The 16038-nt window shown below is 36.8% G+C and overlaps 2 long non-coding RNA genes across 4 annotated transcripts in view; both read left to right on the forward strand.

The window, feature by feature from the left end:
* LOC143071074 (uncharacterized) overlaps window positions 1–831 on the forward strand; it is a 53630-nt gene extending 52799 nt beyond the window's left edge. For both annotated transcript variants that reach the window (XR_012976780.1, XR_012976782.1), the window contains exon 3: window positions 226–831. This is a non-coding gene — a long non-coding RNA (uncharacterized LOC143071074). The remainder of the gene's footprint in view (window positions 1–225) is intronic.
* The window catches only part of LOC143071050 (uncharacterized), a 161001-nt gene that overhangs the window by 82429 nt on the left and 62534 nt on the right, over window positions 1–16038 (forward strand). The window contains exon 1 of one of the 2 annotated variants that reach the window (XR_012976777.1): window positions 6089–6104. The exons of the other annotated variant lie outside the window; for it this stretch is intronic. This is a non-coding gene — a long non-coding RNA (uncharacterized LOC143071050). Of the gene's footprint in view, window positions 1–6088; window positions 6105–16038 lie in introns of those variants that run through there. 2 annotated transcript variants of the gene reach the window in all.

Consider the following 16038-nt stretch of genomic DNA (forward strand, 5'->3'; position numbering starts at 1 on the left):
TTTTTGTTTCGAAAATAAATTTCCTCTATAGAGTATTTAGATATATGAATGCAGATGGTTGTATTGACTTTTAAATGGTTTATGCTGTATTTACATTGTTTGGCATGTTTTTATGTATTATACACTTGGAATATGCATTATATATATACTTCCGCAAATTTACAGACCTAACATTGTTGCGCTGTTGTTTATACGAATTATATAATACACATAATCTATTTTCAGCCTTGTATCAACATCACTGCTGGTGATCCGATGGAAAACAAAATTGTTATCGAGTCGTCACTGGTTCAGACGCACTTATAATATAATTATTTCTGTGACTGCATCTTACATTAATTTGTAGGATCCTTTACAAAAGATAATTCAGCTGATCTGTAACAATTCTATCTTCATGCCTAATACATCATGTACTGTGTTACGACGCTAGATAAAAACTGTCAAGGAAAGGTAACACACGGCCACCGAAATCTTTATAGAGCCTAGGTGATTGAGTGGTCTAGCGCGTCGGGCATAGTGCAAGGCGATTTGGTGCCACGATATCTCAATAGCATGAATTTGAATCCCGGGCATAGTGCAAGGCTTCCGCAAATTTACAGATCTAACATTGTTGGGCTGTTTTTTAGACGAATTCTATAATATATATCATATATAAATGTGCTTGATCTAAATAGAAAAAATATAGATCTTTAATATCTTGCTTAAATGCTTAAAACAAACTGAAAAAAAAAAAGAATTGAATACCCAAAAATAGGAGATTAGAATTTGTCATCATTAAAACAAAAGATTCGTTGGAAGTATAAAAGAAATATGTCAGATAATGTATAATAAAAAAATACAAGAAGATTGATAATTGCTTATTATTATTTCTTGTTGACTGTCGTGACACGTATATCACGCGATCCTATGATTTTGCGCCAATTGGCATTTCATTTGCGCCAGAAACTATATTTCGTTTGCGCTAAAATAAAACATTTCATTTGCCCCATACATGCTATAATACAGGTAAATATAGTTTTTGATTATATAATAAAACGCATTCCTCTGATATCAGTCATCGTAACAACAATAAAATCACTATGCATTTATACGGTTTTAATAAGAGACTGTACATGTATACTAATGTTAGAACACAGTTCTGCTACAAATTAACGCGATCATCAAACATAACAGACAGCACTTTACACTGGGGTTAAACTAAAAGTTTGTTCTGACACAAGACTTGAAAGCAGCGGCTCAGATGTACTCCTATATATTGGATAACCGACATGTGTGGTCATAAAACAAATATTTTCTCTATATAAAATACGGAGATATGGTGTGATTGCCAATGAGACCACTTTCCACCAACGTTCAAATGAAGTAAATTGAAGCAATTATAGGCAGCCGTACGGCCTTCAAAAGTGAAAAAAAACATACCGTATTATCGGCTAGAAACAGTCCCGAAATATATGGATTCATTGTAAATCAGTAATATAGTAATATTCCTATGTCAGGACGGATTGTATAATAAAGATGACAGCAATATAGAGTGCCATCATTTCCTCTCTGTATCCAAAATAATGAACAGTCACTAAAGTCAGTATTTTGGGATGGTTTGTATTCTTCTTCTTCTTTATTATTTCCTCTACTATCTGGAGTACCACTGCTTTTGTAATATAGCACAGATAAACAACTTTTACTATCAGCAACTGTTTGCATGTGCAGTAATACATTACAGTGAATATAATCGATGCACAAACCAGTATAATTACGCCTATAAATGCATTTTTCAAGATACTGGTATAAAGGATATTAACACTGCCTGTCGTACCCACCACCAGGTTAAAACAAAGCTCTTTAATGGCATCACCAAACACTGATATGACTGATTCATGTATTTTATTATGAAAAGTCGAGTGAATAGTAAGAGAAGTTCTCTTCTTGGATTAGTGTACTGTAAATATATTATGTCGGTTGACTGATTTTGTTTGTAGTGTAACGTCCAGGGGCACATGTTTCATTCATGTTCAGAACGAGTATATTTTCGGACGTCCCAGTTATCATTTATTATCGTTATGGATAGGTGTGTATACATTGACGAGATGGTACACATGTACATACTTATACAACACCTTAATAATATCCCTATACACACACTGTACAATTTTTGTTTGAACATTTTTCAAAACAGAATCTTAAATCATGTAAATCAAAGGCAAACAAGGTTAATTACAATTAAAATCCTTGCATTGGAGGGGGTCGGTGACGACACCTCCCGGGACGTGTAGTGGCCAGTACTTCGCCCCTATTCGACCATTGGGATACCTGATATCAGATTATGGCTGAACAATAGACAATGAATCAAATGAAACTATATTTTATTCACAAATGTACAATAATTGCATGAATTTAAACAAAGTCGGATAAAACAGGAGTCAGCAAACTTTCTTAAATGGAGTTCAAAAATAAAGTAATTTCAAATGTAAAATGAAAAATAGAGTGTTCCCAGAGTTATTCTTTCAAGTAAAATAAAGTAAATTTGCTTCTCGTTGTGTTTTAAAGTAGTAAAATTGCACCAAAAAGGGTTGACTAACTCTGGCGAACTGCACCGAAGTGGTGGCTAACTCTAGACTTTAGTGGTACTAATTTTAGTTCCGGCGAGTATTTGGAGGCCTGTGCAAGGCCGACTCCGACTGAATATCAAATGATATCATAAACTTGTCATTAAACAGGCCAACTTTAACATAAAAGGTACTGAAGAAAAGTTAAATAAATGAATATTCTTAAAACATTATAAAAACATCAAAAGTTAAATACTAAAACAGTTAAATAAATAATCCTTACTTTTATCTTACTATGTTTAAACCAAATCAAACCAAAAATAAACATTTACATACTAAATAATTAATCTGTCCAAATTAAGGGGAATTAACCTAGGCACATCAAGGCACATCTATTACAATCCTCCCCCCTTAGGACAAATATTAAAGAAATTGATATTTGGGAAAAGAACTATTTAAAATAGATGTGTTCAAAACAATTAACAAAAATATAAATCAATGCAAATAAAATGTCAATAAATGTCACAAAAATGTCAATAAATGTCACAAAAATGTCAAATAACACACGGTACAACCATTGGAAAAGTTCCACACGGTATAAATATCCAGGAAGAGTCGGTAAACGGCACAAATTATAAAATATGGTCCATAGAATATAAATTTAAACGGACACAGTTATACAGCATTCAATAAAACACAGTTCTAGATTCAAACGGAAACGGAAATGTTAATACGGATAGTCTGCATGGTCCAAGTTGTCATGTATGTCATTGAAAACCACAGTGAGAAAAGCACACGAGGATTTTAAGGAAACATTGTGACATCACACGTAATACGATGTCATTAAATAACTACCGATCAAAATGATGCTAAGAACAGGTGGCAGTGTTGCATGGAGAAACAGTTGCCTCAAGGTTTAACTCGAAATATCGAGCAGAAAAGATCATTAACTAAGCATTTCTTATATAATATCAAGACCATAGCAACAGTTTTTATATCAGCATATTTTCAACATTCTGACTGTTATGTCACTTGCATAAATACCCCTAATAAACAATATAGAGCTTGCTTAATAAAACAAAATGCTTACCAGTTATTCAGAACTTTTTATAAACCCCTAATTTGACATTTCAGTTTACATAGCAATGATATGTCTGAAACAGAAATAAGATTACTCAGGTTTTGTTATCATTTGATTTAAATGCATAAGTAGTATCATGATAATTGAGAGAGAAAAAAAAAATCTTTGAAAGTTAAACACAAAAAAGAGAGATGCTTCTCCCTTGTGGCTTACAAACCTTCATTTAAACCTTTTATACGAGGAGCAATCAGAAGTAGCTTAATAGCTGAATAGGTGTAGCGCTATTTTTCCAAAAGGTTTGACCCTCCACATTTTCTTTGAGAAAAGACAATATCTTGTGATTTGCTAGTGTGCAATAAAATATAATTATTCATGATTTTCTTAAGACATGTTTGTCTGTTATTTGCATATTCTAATGACCAGCTTATAATTAACGGTCAAATTATTGGTGTAAAGCACACGTAATGATGTATCAAATTTTATTCGTATGAAGTGTGTTATTTCCCTTGATTTTCAGTTATTCCTGTAGACTGGAATGATAATTACATAACAATGTCTTTAGTGTGTCATGTTTACTTACAATGTAATACTATTAAATGTTTCCATAAAACGTTCGTGCTTTTCAAGTCAATAACAAGTGCCTTTCGGCGTCTCTAGGGAGTTTTGATTGTGCCTAAAAGAAGTGTTCAATTTGATCATGCTAGCAAAGATTTACCTAAATTTAAAGATCGCTATGTTGTTTTCTTTCACTACTTATTGCAGGTGACCACGATTTAAAAGTGTTTGTGTTCACGCTAGATGCAAATGAGAGTGTGAGACAAGAGATCGTTAGCAACAAAATGTCACTTGTTGTTAGAAATAAAATATCCAAACCACTATTTCCCGATCAATAGAACTTTGCATATGTTATTCCCTTTTTCAAAAGTGATGACAAATCATTACCCTCTTAATACAGGCTTGATTTAATATATTAACAACTATGTTTTCAAAAGTAAAACACATTTATACCTCAGTATTCGGTGTTAGGGCCGTTATGATGTTTAAAATATATTAATGATATGGTTTGATTTGACAATGAGTCAATGACTCTTGAGGCGAATGTTTTTTTTAAAGATAATACGTCTATAGATCTTACTGTACCTAATGAATTTAATATTTTGTTATTGTTTAAGGAAGTGGTCAAAAAGAAGGCTGGTAAAGTTTATCCAAATATAACAGAATTATTAATAGTTATGATATTCAATATGAGATACTATACAAAGTAATTTTTCCTTTTATTTTGAGGATGTTACGTATACATTAGAAACAGTTCATACGCATAAGTATCTCGGTGTCATATTTAGTAATGATTTTGAATGGGGTAATCATGATGATAAACTGATGAAAAATAAACCTTCAAAGTAGCTTAATATTTTACAAAAAAGGAAATGTACACTAAGACATTGTAAGAAGGGAATATTTGGAGAAAAATTACATCACTTGTATTTGTCCAATTCTGGTGTATTTATCACAAGTTAGGGATAACAATGAGAAAGTAAATTCTGATCCATTGGAGAGTAACCATATCGAGGCTGCTCGAATAGTTACGGGATTAACAAATAACGACAGTGGGAACAGTATCTTTAATGAGGCGTAATTTGAAGGAAAAAAATAACGGAAGATGGGAGGTTAAAACACTAGCTTTTTTTTATAAGATTAAATAACCAAGCTCCAGATAATTTGGTTCCGAATTTTGTATCAGATATTAATTATAATAATTTGAGTAACAATCAGAATACCACAATTCCCGTAAACCATTCATCAACTACTCTAGTCTTTTTCATCATTCATTACATTGTGGAATCCTTTGGACAGAAATGTTAGACCTATTGCTTAATTGTTTTGTTTAAACGAAAGTTGCATAAACTATAATATAGAAACAAAAAAATCTCCGCGATTTTTTTTTCGAGGAAGACCATTTGCGTTTTTTACAACAGATGAAGCGTTCTGCATTCTGACTCTATCAAATCAAATTTGATACAAAGTATTAATTGTTCCTGTGGTTTAATCAATGAAAATATCGACCACTATTTAATTTATTGTAGTAATTTTTCATCACCTAGAAATCTATTGTCAAATAAAATTACAAGTGTTTTTAATGTCGATATTACAATCGATTTACTATGTTGTCGGGGTGATGCGTTGAGTACTGAAGAAAATTATGTTAAGTGTCTGTCTTTTTAAAAGTATATAAAAATACCGAACGTTTTTCTGTGCGTTGATAACGGAAATTCCCTGTCAACAATACATGCGATTAAAATATTTCTAAACAACGACATCGTGTCATACAGTGCAAAACTAAAAAGTGCAAAGGGGGTTTGTCTTCATACTGTCATTATGTCATTCAAATGTATCATGTTACACAGGTAATACTTGTCGTTATTGAAGTAAAACAAAATCTATCAAATGAAGTCCTGGCATGTTAGATTTAAACCTTTGCAGTAAGTTTATTGATTTGTATTATGATTTCTTAAATGGTTAATTGTAGAAATTCTTGATTTATTTGTTTTGAAATTTGAAGAACAGTTCTGTCCTTGCAAATGCTTGCCAAAGGTTACATTTGATTAAACTATGAACTGTATTATATTGAACGTTATTTCCCCCTTTTTTAAAAAGCTTTTATCACTGATATTCCAAAATGAACCTGGATTTTCTATCAAGTAGACCTAGGTTACCCGGCTTCTCTTTGCACCTAGTGCAGACAAAAGTATTGCCGTTGAACATTTTTATTAACTTTTCTGTAAGGGTGAAGAAGGGTGTCCAACCCCAACTTTGAACCTACTTTGAATAAAACTAAGCCGAACAAGACCCTGGGTTTTTCTCAAGTAGACCTCAGCTATTAAGCTTCACTTTGCACCTAGTGCGGACAAAAGTATTGCCGTAGAACATTTGTCATTAACTGTTCACTAAGGGTGGGTAGGATGTCCGACCCCAACTTTGGACCTACTTTTAAAAAAACTAAGCCGAAGAACACCCTGGATTTTTCTCAAGTAGACATAAGCTACCCATCTTCCCTTTGCACCTAGTGCGGACGAAAGTTTGGCTGTAGAACATTTTTTATTAACTTTTCTGTAATGGTGGTAAAAGGGTGTCCGACCCCAACTTTGGACCTACTTTAAAAAAAAACTAATCCGAACAACACCCTGGATTTTTTTTATCAAGTAGACATCAGCTACCCAGCTTTCCTCTGCACCTAGTGCGGACGAAAGTATTGCTGTAGAACATTTTTTTATTGACTTTTCTGTAAGGGTTGGGTAAGGTGTCCGACCCCAACTTTAGACCTACTTTAAAAGAAAAAAAAATAAGCCGAACAACACCCTGCATTTTTTCTCAAGTAGACCTCAGCTACCCAGCTTCCCAGCTTCCCTTTGCACCTAGTGCGGACATAAATATTCCCGTAGAACATTTTGTATTAACTTCTCTGTAAGTCTGCGGCAGGGTTTCCGACCCCAACTTCAGACCTACTATAAAAAAAAAAAAACTAAGTCAAAAACCCTGGATTTTTTCTCAAGTAGACCTCAGCTACCCAGCTTCCCTTTTTAACCTAGTGCAGACAAAAGTACTGCCGTATAACATTTTTTATTAACTTTTCTGTAAGGGCGAGGTAGGGTGTCCGACCCCAACTTTGGACTTACTTTAAAAGAAAAAACCTAAGCCGAACAACACCCTAGAATTTTCTCATGTTGACCTCAGCTATCAAGCTGCATTTCCACCTAATGCGGACAAAAGTTTTGCCGTACAACATATTTTTATTAACTTTTCTTAAAGGATGGGGTAGGGTGTCCGACCCCAACTTTTGACCTACTTTAAAAAAAAACTAAGCCGATGAACATCCTGGATTTTTTCGATATAGATCTCAGCTACCCAGCTTCCTTTTGCACCTAGTGCAGACAAATGTTTTGCCGTAGAACATTTTGTTTTATTAATTTTTCTGTAAGGTTGGGGTGAGGTGTCCGACCGCAACTGTGGATCTACTTAAAAACAAAACTAAGCCGAAAAACATCTGTATTGTTATCAAGTAGACCTCAGATACGCAGCTCCATTTCCACCTAGTGCGGATAAAGGTTTTGCCGTACAACATATGTTTATTAACTTTTCTTATAGGGTAGGGTAGGGTGTCCGACACCAACTTTTGACTTACTTTCAAAAAAAAAACCTAAGCCGAAGAACACCCTGGATTTTTTCTTAAGTAGATCTCAGCTATCCAGCTTCCCTTTGCACCTAGTGCGGACAGAAGTATTGCCGTAGAACATTTTTTATTAACTTTCGGTGTCATACTCAAACTGTGGACCTACTTAAAATCAAAACTAAGCCGAAGAACACTCTGGATTTTTATCAAGTAGACCTCAACTACCCAGCTTCCCTTTGCACCTAGTGCAAACACAAGTTTTGCCGTACATCTTTATAAATAAACTTTTTAGTAAGGGTTGGTTAGGGTGTCCGACCCCAACTTTGGACCTAGTTTAAAACAAAAATAAGCCGAACAACACCCGGGATTTTTTATCAAGTTGAAAACAGCAACCCAGCTTCCCTTTGCACCTAAATCGGACAAAAGTATTTCCTTAGAATTTGTTTTTATTAACTTTTCTGTAATATAGGGATAGGATGTCCGACCCCAACTTTGGACCTACATGAAATAAAAACTAAGCCGAACAACACCCGGGATTTTTTTGCAAGTAGACCTTAGCTACCCAGCTTCCCTTTGCACCTAGTGCAGACAACAGTATTGCCGTAGAACATTTTTTATTAACTTTTCTGTAAGTGTGGGGTAGGGTGTCCGACCAAACAATGGACCTACTTAAAAACAAAACTAAGCCAAACAACACCCTGAATGTTTTTCTCAAGTAGACACCATCTACCCAGCTTCACGTTGCACCTAGCGCAGACAAAATAATTGCCGTAGAACATGTTTTATTAACTTTTCTGTAAGGGTGGGGTAGGGTGTCCGATCCCAACTGTATACCTACTTAAAAAAAAAAACTAAGACGAACAACACCCTGGATTTTTTTACAAGTAAACCTCAGCTACCCAGCTTCCCATTGCACCTAGTGCAGACACAAGTATTGTTGTAGAACATTTTTTATGAACTTTTCTGTAAGGGTCGGTAGGGTGTCCGACTCGAACTTTGGACTTACTTGAAAAAAAAACTAAGACGAACAACACCCTAGAGTTTTTATCATGTTGACCCCAGCTACCCAGATCGATTTTCGCCTAGTGCGGACAAAAGTATTGCCATACAACATATTTTTATTAACTGTTCTTAAAGGTTGAGTTGGGGTGTCCGACCCCAACTGTGGACCTACTTAAAAACAAAACTAAGCCGAAAACACCCTGGATTTTTTATCAAGTAGACCTCAGCTACCCAGCTTCTCTTTGCACCTAGTGCAGACACAAGTTTTGCCGTACAACTTTATTGATAAACTTTTTCTTGAGGGTTGAGTAGGGTGTCCGACCCAAACTTTGGACCTAGTTAAAAAAAAAAACAATTAAGCAGAACAACACCATGGATTTTTTATCAAGTACACATCAGCAACCCAGCTTCCCTTTGAACCTAGTGCGGACAAAAGTATTGCCGTAGAACATATTTTTATTAACTTTTCTGTAAGGGTGGGATAGGATGTCCGACCTCAACTTTGGACCTACATAAACAAAACTAACCCGAACAACACCCTGGATTTGTCCTCAAGTAGACTTCAGCTACCCAGCTTCCCTTTGCGCCTAGTATGGACAAAAGTATTGGGTAGAACATTTTTTTTTTTATTAACCTATCTGTAAGGGTGGGATAGGATGTCTGACCACAAATTTGGACCTACTTAAAAAATAAAGTAAGCCGAACAAAACTCTGGATTTTTTATCAAGTAGACATGAGCTACCCAGCTTCCCTCTGCACTTAGTGCAGACAAAAAGTATTGGGTAGAACATTTTTTTATTAACCTATCTGTAAGGGTGGGATATGATGTCCGACCCCAACTTTGGACCTACTTAAAAAATAAACTAAGCCGAACAAAACTCTGGATTTTTTATCAAGTAGACATCAGCTACCCAGCTACCCTTTGCACCTATTGCAGACAAAAGTTTTGCCGTAGAACTTTTTTTTATTAACTTTTCTGTAAGGGTGGGATAGGATGTCCGATTCCAACTGTGGACCTACTCAAGAAAAAACTAAACCGAAGAACACATAAGGTTTTTTCTCATGTTGACTTCAGCTACGCAGCTCCATTTCCACATAGTGCGGACAAAGGTTTTGCCGTACAACATATTTTTATTAAAGGGTGGGGAAGGGTGTCCGATCTCAACTTTGGACCTACATAAAAACTAACCCGAACAACACTCTGGATTTGTTTTCAAATAGGCCTCAGCTACCCATCTTCCCTTTGCACCAATTGCAGACACAAGTTTTGCCGTAGAACATTTTTAATAAACTTTTCAGTAAAGGTTTGGTAGGGTGTCCGACCCCAACTTTGGGCCTAGTTAAAAAAAATGAAGCCGAACAACACCCTTAATATTTTATCAAGTAGACATCAGCTTCTAAGCTTCCCTTTTCACCTAATGCGGACAAAAGTATTGCCGTAGAACATTTTTTATTAGCTTTCCTGTAGGGGTGGAGTAGTCTGTCCGACCACAACTGTGGACCTACTTAAAAACAAAACTAAGCCGAAAAAGACCCTGTATTTTTTATCAAGTAGACATCAGCAACCCAGCTTCCTTTGCACCTAGTGGGGACAAAAGTATTGACTTAGAACATTGTTTTATTAACTTGTATGTAAGGGTGGGTAGGGTGTCCGACCCGAACTTTGGACCTACTGTAAAAGAAAAAAACTAAGCTGAACAACACCCTAGATTTTTTATCATGTTGACCTCAGCTACCCAGCTCCCTTTCCACCTAGTGCGGACAAAAGTTTTGCCGTGGAACATTTTTTATTATTAACCTTTCTTAAAGGGTGGGGTATGGTGTCCGACCCCAGCTGTGGACATACTTAAAAACAAAGCTAAACCGAAAAACACCCTTGATTTTTTGTCAAGTAGACCTCAGCTACCCAGATTTCCTTTGCATCTAGTGCAGACACAAGTTTTGCCGTACTACATTATTAATAAACATTTTTGGTGAGGGTTTGGTAATGTTTCCGACCCAAACTTTGGACCTAGGTAAAAAAAAAAGATTAAGCCGAACAACATCCTGGATTTTTTATCAAGTATACATCAGCAACCAAGCTTCCCTTTGCACCTAGTGCGGACAAAATTATTGCCGTAGAACATTTTTTTATTAATTTTTCTGTAAGGGTGGGATAGGATGTCCGACCTCAACTTTGGATCTACATAAACAAAACTAACCCGAACAACACCTAGGATTTGTCCTCAAGTAGACCCAGCTACCCAGCTTCCCTTTGCACCTAGTCCGGACAAAAGTATTGGGTAGAACATTTTTTTATTAACCTATCTGTAAGAGTGGGATAGGAGGTCCGACCCCAATTTCGGACCTACTTAAAAAATAAAGAAAGCCGAACAAAACTCTGGATTTTTTATCAAGTAGACATCAGCTACCCAGCTTCCTTTTGCACCTATTGCAGAAGTTTTTTTTTGCCGTAGAACATTTTTTATTACATTTTCTGTAAGGGTGGGATAGGATATCCGACCCCAACTTTGAACCTACTCAAGAAAAAAACTAACCCGAAGAACACCCTAGATTTTTTGTCATGTTGACTTCAGCTACGCAGCTCCATTTTCAGCTAGTGAGGACAAAGGTTTTGCCGCACAACATATTTCTATTAACTTTTCTCTAAGGGTGGGTTAGTGTCCGATCCCAACTGTGGACCTAAGTCGTAGAACATCCTTGATTTTTTATCAAATAGATATCAGTTACCCAGCTTCTCTTTGTACCTAGTGCAGACTAAAGTATTGCCGTAGAACATTTTGTTTTATTAATTTTTCTGTAAGGTTTGGGTAGGGTGTCCGACCCCAACTATGGACCTACTTAAAACCAAAACATAGTCGAAAAACACCCTGGATTTTTTTTTAACAAAGTAGACATCAGCTACCCAGCTTCCCTTTGCACCTAGTGCAGACAAAAGTATTGCCGTAGAACAATGTGTATTAACTGTTCTGTAAGGGTGGGGTAGGGTGTCCGACCTCACTTTGGGACCTAGTTAATAAAAAAACAAAACTAAGCCGAACAACACCCTGGATTTTTTCTCAAGTAGACCTCAGCTACTTAGCTCCCCTTTGAAACTAGTGGAGACAAAAGTATTGCCGTAGAAAATTTTTAATTAACTTTTCTTTAAGGTTGGGTTAGCGTGTCCGACCCCAACTGAAGACCTACTTAAAAACAAAACTAAGCCGAACACCACCCTTGATTTTTTCTCAAGTAGACCTCAGCTGCCCAGCTTCCCTTTGCACCTATATAGCTAGTGCAGACAAAAGTATTGCCGTAGAACAAATTAATTAACTTTTCTGTAAGGGTGGGATAGGATGTCCGACCCCAACTTTGGACCTACTTAAAAAAATAATTAAACCGAACAACGTCCAGGACTTTTTATTAAGTAGACATCAGCTTACCAGCTTCCCTTTGCACCTTGTGCGGAAAAACGTTTTGCCGTAGAACATGTTTATTAAAAATTTTAGTTAGGGTTAGGTAGATATGCGACCCCAACTTTGGATCTAGTTAAAAAAAAAATTATGCCGAACAACACCCTGAATTTTTTATCAAGTAGACATCAGCTTCTAAGCTTCCCTTTTCACATAGTGCGGACGAAAGTATTGTCGTAGAACATTTTTTATTAACTTTTCTGTAAGGGAGGGGTAGGGTTTCCGACCCCAACTGTGGACCTACTTTCAAAGAAAAAAAAAAATAAGCCGAACAACACCCTTTCTCATGTTGACCTCAGCTAAGCAGCACCATTTCCATCTAGTGCTGACAAAGGTTTTGCCGTACAACATATGTTTATTAACTTTTCTTAAAGGGTGTGGTAGGGTGACGACCCCAACTTTTGACCTACTTTAAAAAAAAAAAAAACCGAAGAACACCCTGGATTTTTTCTCAAGTAGATCTCAGCTACCAGCTTCTCTTTGCACCTAGTGCAGACTAAAGTATTGTCGTAGAACATTTTCTTAATTAACTTTTCTGTAAGGTTGGGGAAGGGTGTCCGACCCTAATTTTGGAGCTAGTCGGACACCTACTTAAAAGCAAAACTAAGCCGAACAACACCCTGGATTTCTTCTTTTGTTGACCTCAGCTATCCAGCTCCATTTTTACCTAGTGCGGACAAAAGTTTTGCCGTACAAAATATTTTTATTAACTTTTCTGTAAAGGTGGGTTAGGGTGTCCGACCCCAACTGTGGACCTACTTAAAAACAAACTAAGTCGAACAACACCCTGGATTTTTTATCGAGGAGACATCAGCTACTAAGTATCTCTTTCCACCTAGTGCGGACGAAAGTTTTGCCGTAGAACATTTTTTATTAACTTTTCTGTAAAGTTGGGGTAGGGTGTCCGACCCCAACTTTGGACCTACTTTAAAAGAAAAAAAAAAGCCAAACAACACCTTAAATTTTTCTCGTGATGACCTCAGATACGCAGCTCCATTTGCACCTAGTGCGGACAAAGGTTTGGCCGTACAACATATGTTTATTAACTTTTCTTAAAGGGTAGGGTAGGGTGTCCGACACCAACTTTTGACCTTCTTTCAAAAAAATAACCTAAGCCGAAGAACACAATGGATTTTTTCTTAAGTAGATCTCAGCTATCCAGTTTCTCTTTCGCACCTAGTGCAGACTAAAGTATTGTCGTAGAACATTTTTTCTATTAACCTTTCTGTAAGGTTAGGGTAGAGTGTCCGACCCCAACTGTGGACATACTTAAAAACAAAACTAAGACGCAAAACACCCTGGATTTTTTATCAAGTAGACATCAGCTACCTAGCTGCCCTTTGTACCTAGTTCACACAAAATAATTGTGGTAGAACAATTTTTATTACATTTTCTGTGAGGGTGGGGTAGAGTGTCCAACTCTAATTTTGGACCTAGTCGGACACCGACTTAAAAGCAAAACTAAGCCGAACAACACCCTGGATTTCTTCTTTTGTTGACCTCAGCTATCCAGCTCCATTTCCACCTAGTGCGGACAAAAGTTTTGCCGTACAAAATATTTTTATTAACTTTTCTGTTAGGTGGCGGTAGGATGTCCGTCCCCGACTGTGGATCTACTTAAAAATAAAACTAAGCCGAACAACACCCTGGATTTTTTCTCAAGTAGACCTCAGCTACTTAGCTTCCCTTTGCAGCTAGTGCAGACAATAGCATTGCCGTAGAATATTTTTAATTAACTTTTCTGTAAGGGTGGGCTAGGTTGTCCGACCCCAACTGTGGACCTACTTAAAAACAAACTAAGCCGAATAACACCCTTGATTTTTTATCGAGGAGATATCAACTACTAAGCATCTCTTTGCACCTAGTGCGGACGAAAGTTTTGCCGTAGACCATTTTTTATTAACTTTTCTGTAAGGTTGGGGTAAAGTGTCCGACCCCAATTTTGGACCTACTTTAAAAGAAAAAAAATAAGCCAAACAACACCTTAAATTTTTCTCGTGTTGACCTCAGATACGCAGCTCCATTTCCACCTAGTGCGGACAAAGGTTTTGCCTTACAACATATGTTTATTAACTTTTCTTAAAGGGTAGGGTAGGGTGTCTGACACCAACTTTTGACCTACTTTCACAATCAAAACCTAAGCCGAAGAACACCCTGGATTTTTTCTTAAGTAGATCTCAGCTATCCAGCTTCACTTTCGCACCTAGTGTAGACTAAAGTTTTGCCGTACAACATTTTTTCTATTAACTTTTCTGTAAGGTTAGGGTAGAGTGTCCGAGCCCAACTGTGGACATACTTAAAAACAAAACTAAGCCGCAAAACACCCTGGATTTTTTATCAAGTAGACATCAGCTACCTAGCTGCCCTTTGAACCTAGTGCACACAAAAATATTGTTGTAGAACAATTTTTATTAACTTTTTTGTGAGGGTGGGGTAGGGTGTCCGACCCAAACTTTGGACCTAGTTAATAAAAAAAAAAAATAAGCCGAACAGCACCCTGGATGTGCTATCAAGTAGACATCAGCTACCCAGCTTCCTTCTGCACCTAGTGCGGACAAAAGTATTGCCGTAGAACATTTTTAATTAACTTTTCTGAAAGTGTAGGTTAGGGTGTCCGACCCCAACTTTGGACCTACTTAAAAACAAAACTAAACCGAACAACACCGAGGATTTTTTCTCAAGTAGACCTCAGCTACTTAGGTTCCCTTTGTAACAAGTGCAGACAAACGCATTGCCTTAGAACATTTTAAATTAACTTTTCTGTAAGGGTGGGTTAGAATGTCCGACCCAACTGTGGACCTACTTAAAAACAAAACTAAGCCGAACAACAAGCTGGATTTCTTATCGAGGAGACATCAGCTACTAAGCTTCCCTTTTCACCTAGTGCGGACGAAAGTTTAGAACATTTTTTATTAACTTTTCTGTAAGGTTTGGGTAGGGTGTCCGACCCCAACTTTGGACCTACTTTAAAAGAAAAAAAACTACGCCGAACAACACCCTAAATTTTTCTCGTGTTGTCCTCAGTAAGCAGCTCCATTTCCACCTAGTGCGGACAAAGGTTTTGCCGTACAACATATGTTTATTAACTTTTCTTAAAGGGTAGGGTAGGGTGACGACCCCAACTTTTGACCTACTTAAGAAAAAAACCTAAGCCGAACAACACCCTGGATTTTTTTCAAGTAGATCTCAGATACCAGCTTCTCTTTGCACCTAGTGCAGACTAAAATATTGTCATAGAACATTTTTTTAATTAACTTTTTTGTAATGTTGGGGAAGGGTGTCCGACTTCAACTGTGGACATACTTAAAAACAAAACTAAGCCGCAAAACACCCTGGATTTTTGATCAAGTAGACATCAGCTACCCAGCGTCCCTTTGCACCTAGTGCACACAAAATTATTGCGGTAGAACAATTTTTATTAACCTTTCTGTAAGTGTGGGGTAGGGTGTCCGACCCTAATTTTGGACCTAGTCGGACACCTACTTAAAAGCAAAACTAAGCCAAACTACACCCTGGATTTTTTCTTTTGTTGACCTCAGATACGCAGCTCCATTTCCACCTAGTGCGGACAAAAGTTTTGCCGTACAAAATAGTTTTATTAACTTTTCTGTAAGGGTACGGTAGGATGTCCGTCCCCGACTGTGGATCTACTTCAAAATAAAACTAAGCCGAACAACACCCTGGATTTTTTCTCAAGTTTACCTCAGCTACCAGCTTCTCTTTGCACCTAGTGCAGACTTAAGTATTGTCGTAGAACATTTTTTTAATTAACTTTTCTGTAAGGTTGGGGAA

This window comes from Mytilus galloprovincialis, chromosome 1, assembly GCF_965363235.1.
Source record: "Mytilus galloprovincialis chromosome 1, xbMytGall1.hap1.1, whole genome shotgun sequence".
NCBI lineage: Eukaryota > Metazoa > Mollusca > Bivalvia > Mytilida > Mytilidae > Mytilus > Mytilus galloprovincialis.